The sequence below is a fragment of the Mus caroli genome, chromosome 12, assembly GCF_900094665.2.
Source record: "Mus caroli chromosome 12, CAROLI_EIJ_v1.1, whole genome shotgun sequence".
NCBI lineage: Eukaryota > Metazoa > Chordata > Mammalia > Rodentia > Muridae > Mus > Mus caroli.
Window position 1 is genome coordinate 54789276 of NC_034581.1, and position 7958 is coordinate 54797233.

Consider the following 7958-nt stretch of genomic DNA (forward strand, 5'->3'; position numbering starts at 1 on the left):
CTTTCTTTATTCCTTCCTTGACCAAGTTATCATTGAGAAGCGTGTTGTTCAGTTTCCACGTGAATGTTGGCTTTCTATTACTTATTTTATTATTGAAGATCAGCCTTAGTTCATGGTGATCTGATAGGATGCATGGGACAATTTCAATATTTTTGTATCTGTTGAGGCCTGTTTTGTGACCAATTATATGGTCAATTCTGATGAAGGTACATGAGGTGTTGATAAGAAGGTATATCCTTCTGTTTTAGAATAAATTGATCTGTAGATATCTGCCAGATCCATTTGATTCATAACTTCTGTTAGTTTCACTGTGTCATTGTTTAGTTTCTGTTTCCACGATCTGTCCATTGATGAAAGTGGTGTGTTGAAGACTCTCACTATTATTTTGAGAGATGCAATGTGTGCTTTGAGCTTTACTAAAGTTCCTTTAATGAATGTGGCTGCCCTTGTATTTGGAGCATAGATATTCAGAATTGAGAGTTTTTCTTGGAAGATGTTACCTTTGACGAGTATGAAGTTTCCTTCCTTGTGTTTTTTGATAACTTTGGGTTGGAAGTTGATTTTATTAGATATCAGAATGGCTACTCCAGCTTGTTTCTTCATACCATTTGCTTGGAAAATTTCCAGCCTTTCATTCTGAGGTAGTGTCTGTCTTTTTCCCTGAGATGGGTTTTATATAAGCAGCAAAATGTTGTGTCCTGCTTGTGTAGCCAGTCTGATAGTCTATGTCTTTTTATTGGGGAATTGAGTCCATTGATATTAAGAGATATTAAGGAAAAGTAATTTTTGCTTCCTTTTATTTTTCTTGTTAGAGTTGGCATCTTGTTCTTGTGGCTGCTTTCTTTTAGGTTTGTTTAAGTAGTACTTTCTTGCTTTTTCTAGGGTGTGGATTCCATCCTTGTATTGTTTTTTTCTGTTATTATCCTTTGAAGGGCTGGATTTGTGAAAAGACAATGTGTGAATTTGGTTTTGTCATGGAATACTTTTGTTTCTCAATCTATGGCAATTGAAAGTTTGGCTCGGTATAGTAGCCTAGGCTGGAATTTGTGTTCTCTTAGTGTATGTGTAACATCTGTCCATGTTCTTCTGGCTTTCATAGTCTCTGGTGAAAAGTCTGGTATAATTCTGATAGGTCTGCCTTCATATGTTACTTCACCTTTTTCCCTTGCTGCTTTTAATATTCTATCTTTATTTAGTGCATTTGTTGTTCTGATTATTATGTGTTGGGAGGAATTTCTTTTCTGGTCCAGTGTATTTGGAGTTCTGTAGGCTTCTTGTATGTTCATGGCCATCTCTTTCTTTAGGATTGGGAAGTTTTCTTCTATAATTTTGTTGACGATATTTGCTGGCCCTTTAAGTTGAAAATCTTTATTCTCATCTTCTCCTATTATCCGTAGGTTTTGCCTTCTTATTGTGTCCTGGATTTTCTGGATGTTTTGAGTTAGGATCTTATTCCATTTTGCATTTTCTTTGATTGTTGTTATGATGTTCTCTATGGAATCATCTGCACCTGAGATTCTCTTTTCCATCTCTTGTATTCTGTTGCTGATGCTCACATCTATGATTCCAGATTTCTTTCCTAGGGTTTCTATCTGCAGTGTTGCCTCACTTTGGGTTTTCTTTATTGTGTTTACTTTTCTTTTTAGGTCTAGTATGGTTTTGTTCATTTCCATCACCTGTTTGGATGTGTTTTTCTGTTTTTCTTTAAGGACTTCTTCCTGTTTGGTTGTGTTTCCTGTTTTTCTTTAAGGACTTGTAACTCTTTATCAGTGTTCTCCTGTATTTCTTTAAGTGAGTTACTAAAGTCCTTCTTGATTTCGTCTACCATCATCATCAGATGTGCTTTTAAATCCGGGTCTAGCTTTTTGGGTGTGTTGGGGTGCCCAGGACTGGGTAGGGTGGGAGTGCTGCGTTTGGTTGATGGTGAGTGGCCTTGGTTTCTGTTAGTAAGATTTTTACATTTGCCTTTTGCCATCTGGTAATCTCTGGAGTTAGTTGTTATAGTTGTCTCTGGTTAGAGCTTGTTCCTCTCGTGAGTCTGTTAGCCTCTATCAAGAGACCTGGGAGACTAGCTCTCCTGAGTTAGTGAGTTTCAGTGGTCAAAGCACTCTCTGCAGGCAAGCTCTCCTCTTGAACGAAGGTGCACAGATATCTGGCAGTTGGACTTGCCTCCTGGGAGAAGATGAAGCCCTGAAACAGGGTCTGTCCCAGAAGCTGTTTTGCTCAGCCTGTCCCAGAAGCTGTTAGCTTCTGTAGTCCACACTCTCACCTGCACAGAGTAGTCTTGGAGGGATCCAGGAACTAAGATGGCTCCCCCAGGTGCTCTGGCAAAGCCCTCCCAGGCAGGGCGGACACCTTTCCTCTAGCAGAGAAGGTGCCTGGATGTCTGGAGCCCGAAGCTGTGTCTTCCTCAGAAGCTGTGTGGCTTCTCCCTGTCCCAGAAGCTGTGTAGCTTCTGTAGTCCAAACTCTCACCTGTGCAGACTAGTCTCAGAGGGATCTGGGAACCAAGATGGCTACCCCAGTGCTCCAGCAAACCCTCCTGGGTGGGGCGGACACCTCTCCTCTGGCAGGGAAGGTGCCCGGATGTCTGAAGCCCGAAATGGGGTCTGTCTCAGAAGCTGTCCTCTAGGGACCCTGGGGGTGTCCACAGAGTCTGCGCTAAGGTGACCCGATGCTGGTGCTGACCTGAAGGGATTTGTGATCCTGGTCAGGCTGGGTTTTCTGCTTCTCTAATGCTGTCTCCGGTCCCGTGCAATTGCATTGGAACAGACGTTATGTTTCTCTCACCAGAGGTCCTAAGATTGAGTGGAGAGTCCTCTAGGGACCTTGGAGGTGTCCACTGACTCTGCACCCAGGTGACCCAGTGCTGGCACCAACCAGAAGGCTATTTTTTTTTAATTGGATGTTCTCTGAATTTACATTTCGAATGTTATCCCCATCCTGGTTCACCCACCCCTACCCTGGAACCCCCTATTCCATCCCTTTCTCCCTGCTTCCATGAGGGTGTTCTCCCACCCACTCACCCACTCCCACCTCTCAGCCCTCACATTCCCCTACATTGGGGCATGGAGCCTTTACAGGACCAAGAGCCTCTTTTCCCTTTGGTGCCCAATAACACCATTCTCTGCTAAATAAGCAGCTGGAGCCAAGGGTCCCTCCATGTGTACTCTTTGGTTGGTGGGTTAGTTCCTGGAAACTCTGGGGGTCTGGTTGGATTGATACTGTTGTTCTTCCTATGGTGGGGTTGCAAACCCCTTCAGCTCCTTCAGTCCTTCCCCAAACTCCTCCATTGGAGTCCCCCTGCTCGGTCTGATGGTTGGCTGCAATCATATGCATCTGTATCAGAATTCTTCACCGAAACACCTATATTTATTATTATATTCTGTGATTTTTTTTTGTCATCTGAGAAAAGGAAACTTCAATTAAGGAAATGCCTCTTTCAGATTAGCCTTTATGCATGTCTGTGGGCATTTTCTTGATTAATAACTGATGTGAGAGGGCTCAACCAATTTTTGCACAGTGACGCCCCTGAACAGGTGGCCCTGGATCATATGAAAAAATTAGTTGAGTAAATCTTCAGTAACAATCCAGTAAGAAACATTTTTCCATGGTTTCTGCTTTAGTTCCTGCTCCCGGGCTTCTGTTTTGAATTTATTCCCTGGCTTCCCTCAATGAAGTACTGTAATCTATAAGGTAAAATGTCCACTCCCTGAACTTGCCTTTGGTCATGGTGTTTTTATAACAACAATAGAAAGAAAATTAGGACAGAAATTAGTATCATTGAGTAGAGTACTGCTGTGTCAGACCTGACTGTGTTTTTATGGGAGGCTGTATCCAATTTAGATACTTTGGACTAGTAAAGCCACTGAGTGTTCAGAGAGTAATAAGCTGTTTTGGAACTTTAAAAAGTAGTGCTGAGAGCAGTGTTGATGATGGAAGTCTGGATTGTGAAGTTTCAGACCAAAGCTTGAGAGTCCTCCAATGACTATTGGGGCTGTTGATGTGATATTTTGGATTAAGAATCATGGCTTCTGGGCTGGAGAGATGACTTGGCAGTTTAGTCTTCCAAACATCATGAGTTCAAATCCTAGCAACCACATGATGGCTCATAACCATCTGTAATGAGATCTGACGCCCTCTTCTGGTGCATCTGAAGACAGCAACAGTGTACTTAGATATAATAATAAAATAAATCTTTAAGCTGGAGCAAGTGGGGGCCAATTGGAGTGAGCAGAAGTCCTAAATTCAAACTCCCAGCAACACATCACAACCACCAGTACAGCTACAGTGTACTCATATACATAAAAAATAAATCTTTAAAAAAAGATTCATGGCCTCTGATCATCTGGGCTGAAGAACCAGCTGTAATTACAAGACCACTACCACTGAAATAGATCATTGCTCTATTGGGATATTCAATGCTGGTTAGTTGAAGCTGAAAAATCACCTGTAATTAGTAAGAGAGCAGCACCATTGAGATGAAATCTGAGGGATCCTTCCCTAGGACTTGTACACAGAAGTTGTGGCCCTCAAAGTTGCATCTCAAGCTGGAGGACAAGCTTTGTAATATGTAAGAGTCTTCCATGTGGTAGCTTTGAAGGCATGAAGAATTTATAGAGAACAGTGGAGACTTGGCATCATGTGGCAGGCTTGTTGTACCTTCCTAGATGCCAGGAGGCCATTGGTGAAGGTTCAGTATAGGTTGCCATGGAAACTGTAGGATGTTGGAGATGACAGGTCTGCGGGATGACCACCAATGACAGTGGCAGGCATGGCATGGAGTTGACTTGGCTCATGAACAGAGCTGGGTGTGTTATAAGTAGCAGAAACCAAAAAATGGAGCTGCTCAAGGCTCTTGGAGCCCAGAAGATCATGAGGGAGTACCAAATGTTGGACACTGAATTATTTGTACTATCGAGTTTGGTTTTCTTTTGTTTGGTTGTGACTGTCCCCTGATTCTTTCCTCTCACAGTAAGAAGTATATAGATTTTTCTTTCCTGTGAATGTCTAAGGCAGAACCAGCCAGGAGCTCACAGGGTGCAGGAGTGGTGGAGTAGCTGGGACAGAGTCCTTCCAGCATCCATCTGCACCCAGGAGCTGGGGCTGTGCCACAGCCCTCTGTGAATGGGTCCTGCCAGGGGAGAGCTGGTCTCCCAGGAGTTCTGACACAGGCTTACAGGCCCACAGGAGTGACAAGCTCAGGCCAGAGACAGCTAGAACAACTAACACCAGAGACAACCAGATGGTGATAGGCAAGCACAAGAACCTTACTAATAGAAACCAAGGTTACTTGGCATCATCAGAACCTAGTTCTCCCAAGACAATATGAACTAACCAGAACCCCCAGAGCTTGTGTCTCTAGGTGCATATGTAGCAGAGCATGGCCTAGTAGACCATCAATGGGAGGAGAGGCCCTTGGTCTTGTGAAGATTATATGCCCCAGTATAGGGGAATGCCAGGGCCAGGAAGCAGGAGTGGGTAGGTTGGGGAGCAGGGCAGGAGGAAGCTACAGAGTACTTTTGGGATAGCATTTGAAATGTAAATGAAGAAAATATCTAATAAAATTGTTTTTGAAAAAATATTGATGATAAGCACAAAACTAATTAAAGAAAGAATTAAACTTAAAAAAAATTTCACCAGACTTATTGCCAGAGACTATAAAAGCCAAAAGATCCTGGGAAGATCTCATACAGACCCTAAGAGAACACAAATACCAGCCCAGGCTACTATACCTAGCAAAACTCTCAAATACCATAGATGGAAAAACCCAGGTATTCCATGACAAAAGCAAATTTACACAATATATTTTCACAAATCCATCCCTTCAAAGGATAACAAATAGAAAACTCCAATACAAGGAGGGAAATTACACTCTAGAAATAACAAACCAAACATAAACATAATTCTACCTCTAACAACAAAGATGACAGGAAGTAACAATCACTTTTCTTTAATATTGCTTACATCAATGGAGTCAATTCCCCAATAAAAAGACATAGATTAACAGACTGCTATGTAAACAGGCCCAACCTTTTGCTGCATACAGGAAACCCACTTCAGGGACAAAGACAGACACTACCTCAGAGTAAAAGGCTGGAAAACAAGTTTCCAAGCAATGGTCCTAAGAAACAAACTGGAGTAGCCATTCTAATATCGATTAAAATTGACTTCCAACCCAAAGTTATCAAAAAAGACAAGGAGGAGCACTTCATACACGTGAAAGGTAAAAATCTACCAAGATGAACTCTCAATTCTGAACATCTATGCTACAAATGCAAGGGCACCCATATTCATAAAAGGAACTTTGCTAAAGCTCAAAGCACACATTGCACCACACACAATAAGAGTGGGATACTTCAATAGCCCACTCTCATTAATGGACAGATCATGGAAACAGAAACTAAATAGAGACAGTGAAACTAACAGAAGTTATGAACTAATGGACGTAAAAGATATCTATAGAACATTTTATCCTAAAGCAAAAGAATATACCTTCTTCTCAGCACCTCAAGGTACCTTCTCCAAAACTGACCATATAATTGGTCACAAAACAGACCTCAACAGATACAAGAAGATTGAAATAATACCAATGCATCCTATCAGATCATCACAGACTAAGACTGGTCTTCAATAACAACAAAAATAATAGAAAGCCCACATGCACGTGGAAGCTGAGCAACACTCTACTCAATGATACCTTGGCCAAGGATGAAATAAAGAAAGAAATTAAAGACATTTTAGAGTTTAATGAAAATGAAGCCACAACATACCCAAACTTATGGGACACAATGAAAGCATTTCTAAGAGGAAAGCTCATAGCTCTAAGAGCCTCCAAAAAGAAACTGGAGACAGCATACACTAGCATCTTGATAGCACAAGCTGTCAAAAGCTCTAGAACAAAAAGAAGCATATAGACCCAAGAGGAGTAGAAGGCAGGAAATAATTAAACTCAGGGCTGAAATCAAACAAGAAGAAACAAGAAGAATTATTCAAAGAATCAACCAAACCAGGAGCTGGTTCTTTGAGAAAATCAACCAGATAGATTAAACCCTTAGCCAAACTATCCAGAGGTTACAGAGACAGTATCCAAATCAACAAAATTAGAAATGAAAATGGAGACATAACAATAGAAACTGAGGAAATCCAAAGAAATCATCAGATACTACTACAAAAGTCTGTACTCAACAAAACTGGAAAAACTGGTTGAAATGGACAATTTTCTAGACAGATACCAAATACCAAAGTTAAATCAGGATCAGATTAATGATCTAAACAGTCTTATAACCCCTAAAGAAGTAGAAGCAGTCATTAAAGGTTTCCCAAGCAAAAAAAAAAAAAAAAAATCCCAGGACCAGATGGGTTTAGTGCAGAATTCTATCAGACCTTCAAAGAAAACCTAATACCAATACTCTTCTAACTACTACACAAAATAGAAACAGAAGGGTCACTGCCCAATTCATTCTACGAAGCCATAGTTACACTTTGGCAGCTTCTCCCTTGGAGATGGAACAGTTTCTGCCTAATTAGGAACCTGTCACAATTTCCTTTCATAGAGGACTTCATAAGAGATTTTTTTCTACTTCTATCATGTTTAATGTTCCAAATAGATTTTAAAAACTGGTTGAGTGGATATTACTTTAGAAGACATCATGTATATTTTAGAGGCATTTAACTATTATAAATTATTTTGGTGACTTAAAAATGTCAATACTGAGTTGTATATTTTAAAATAAATTTTAGTAGTTTAATAAAAGATCTCCCATGATCATGGAGTGGCAAGAATAATATAGTAAAAATGGCTATCTTGCCAAAAGCAATCTACAGATTCAATGCAATCCCCATCAAAATTCCAACTCAATTCTTCAACGCATTAGAAAGAGCAATCTGCAAATTCATCTGGAATAACAAAAAACCTAGGATAGCAAAAACTCTTCTCAAGGATAAAAGAACCTCTGG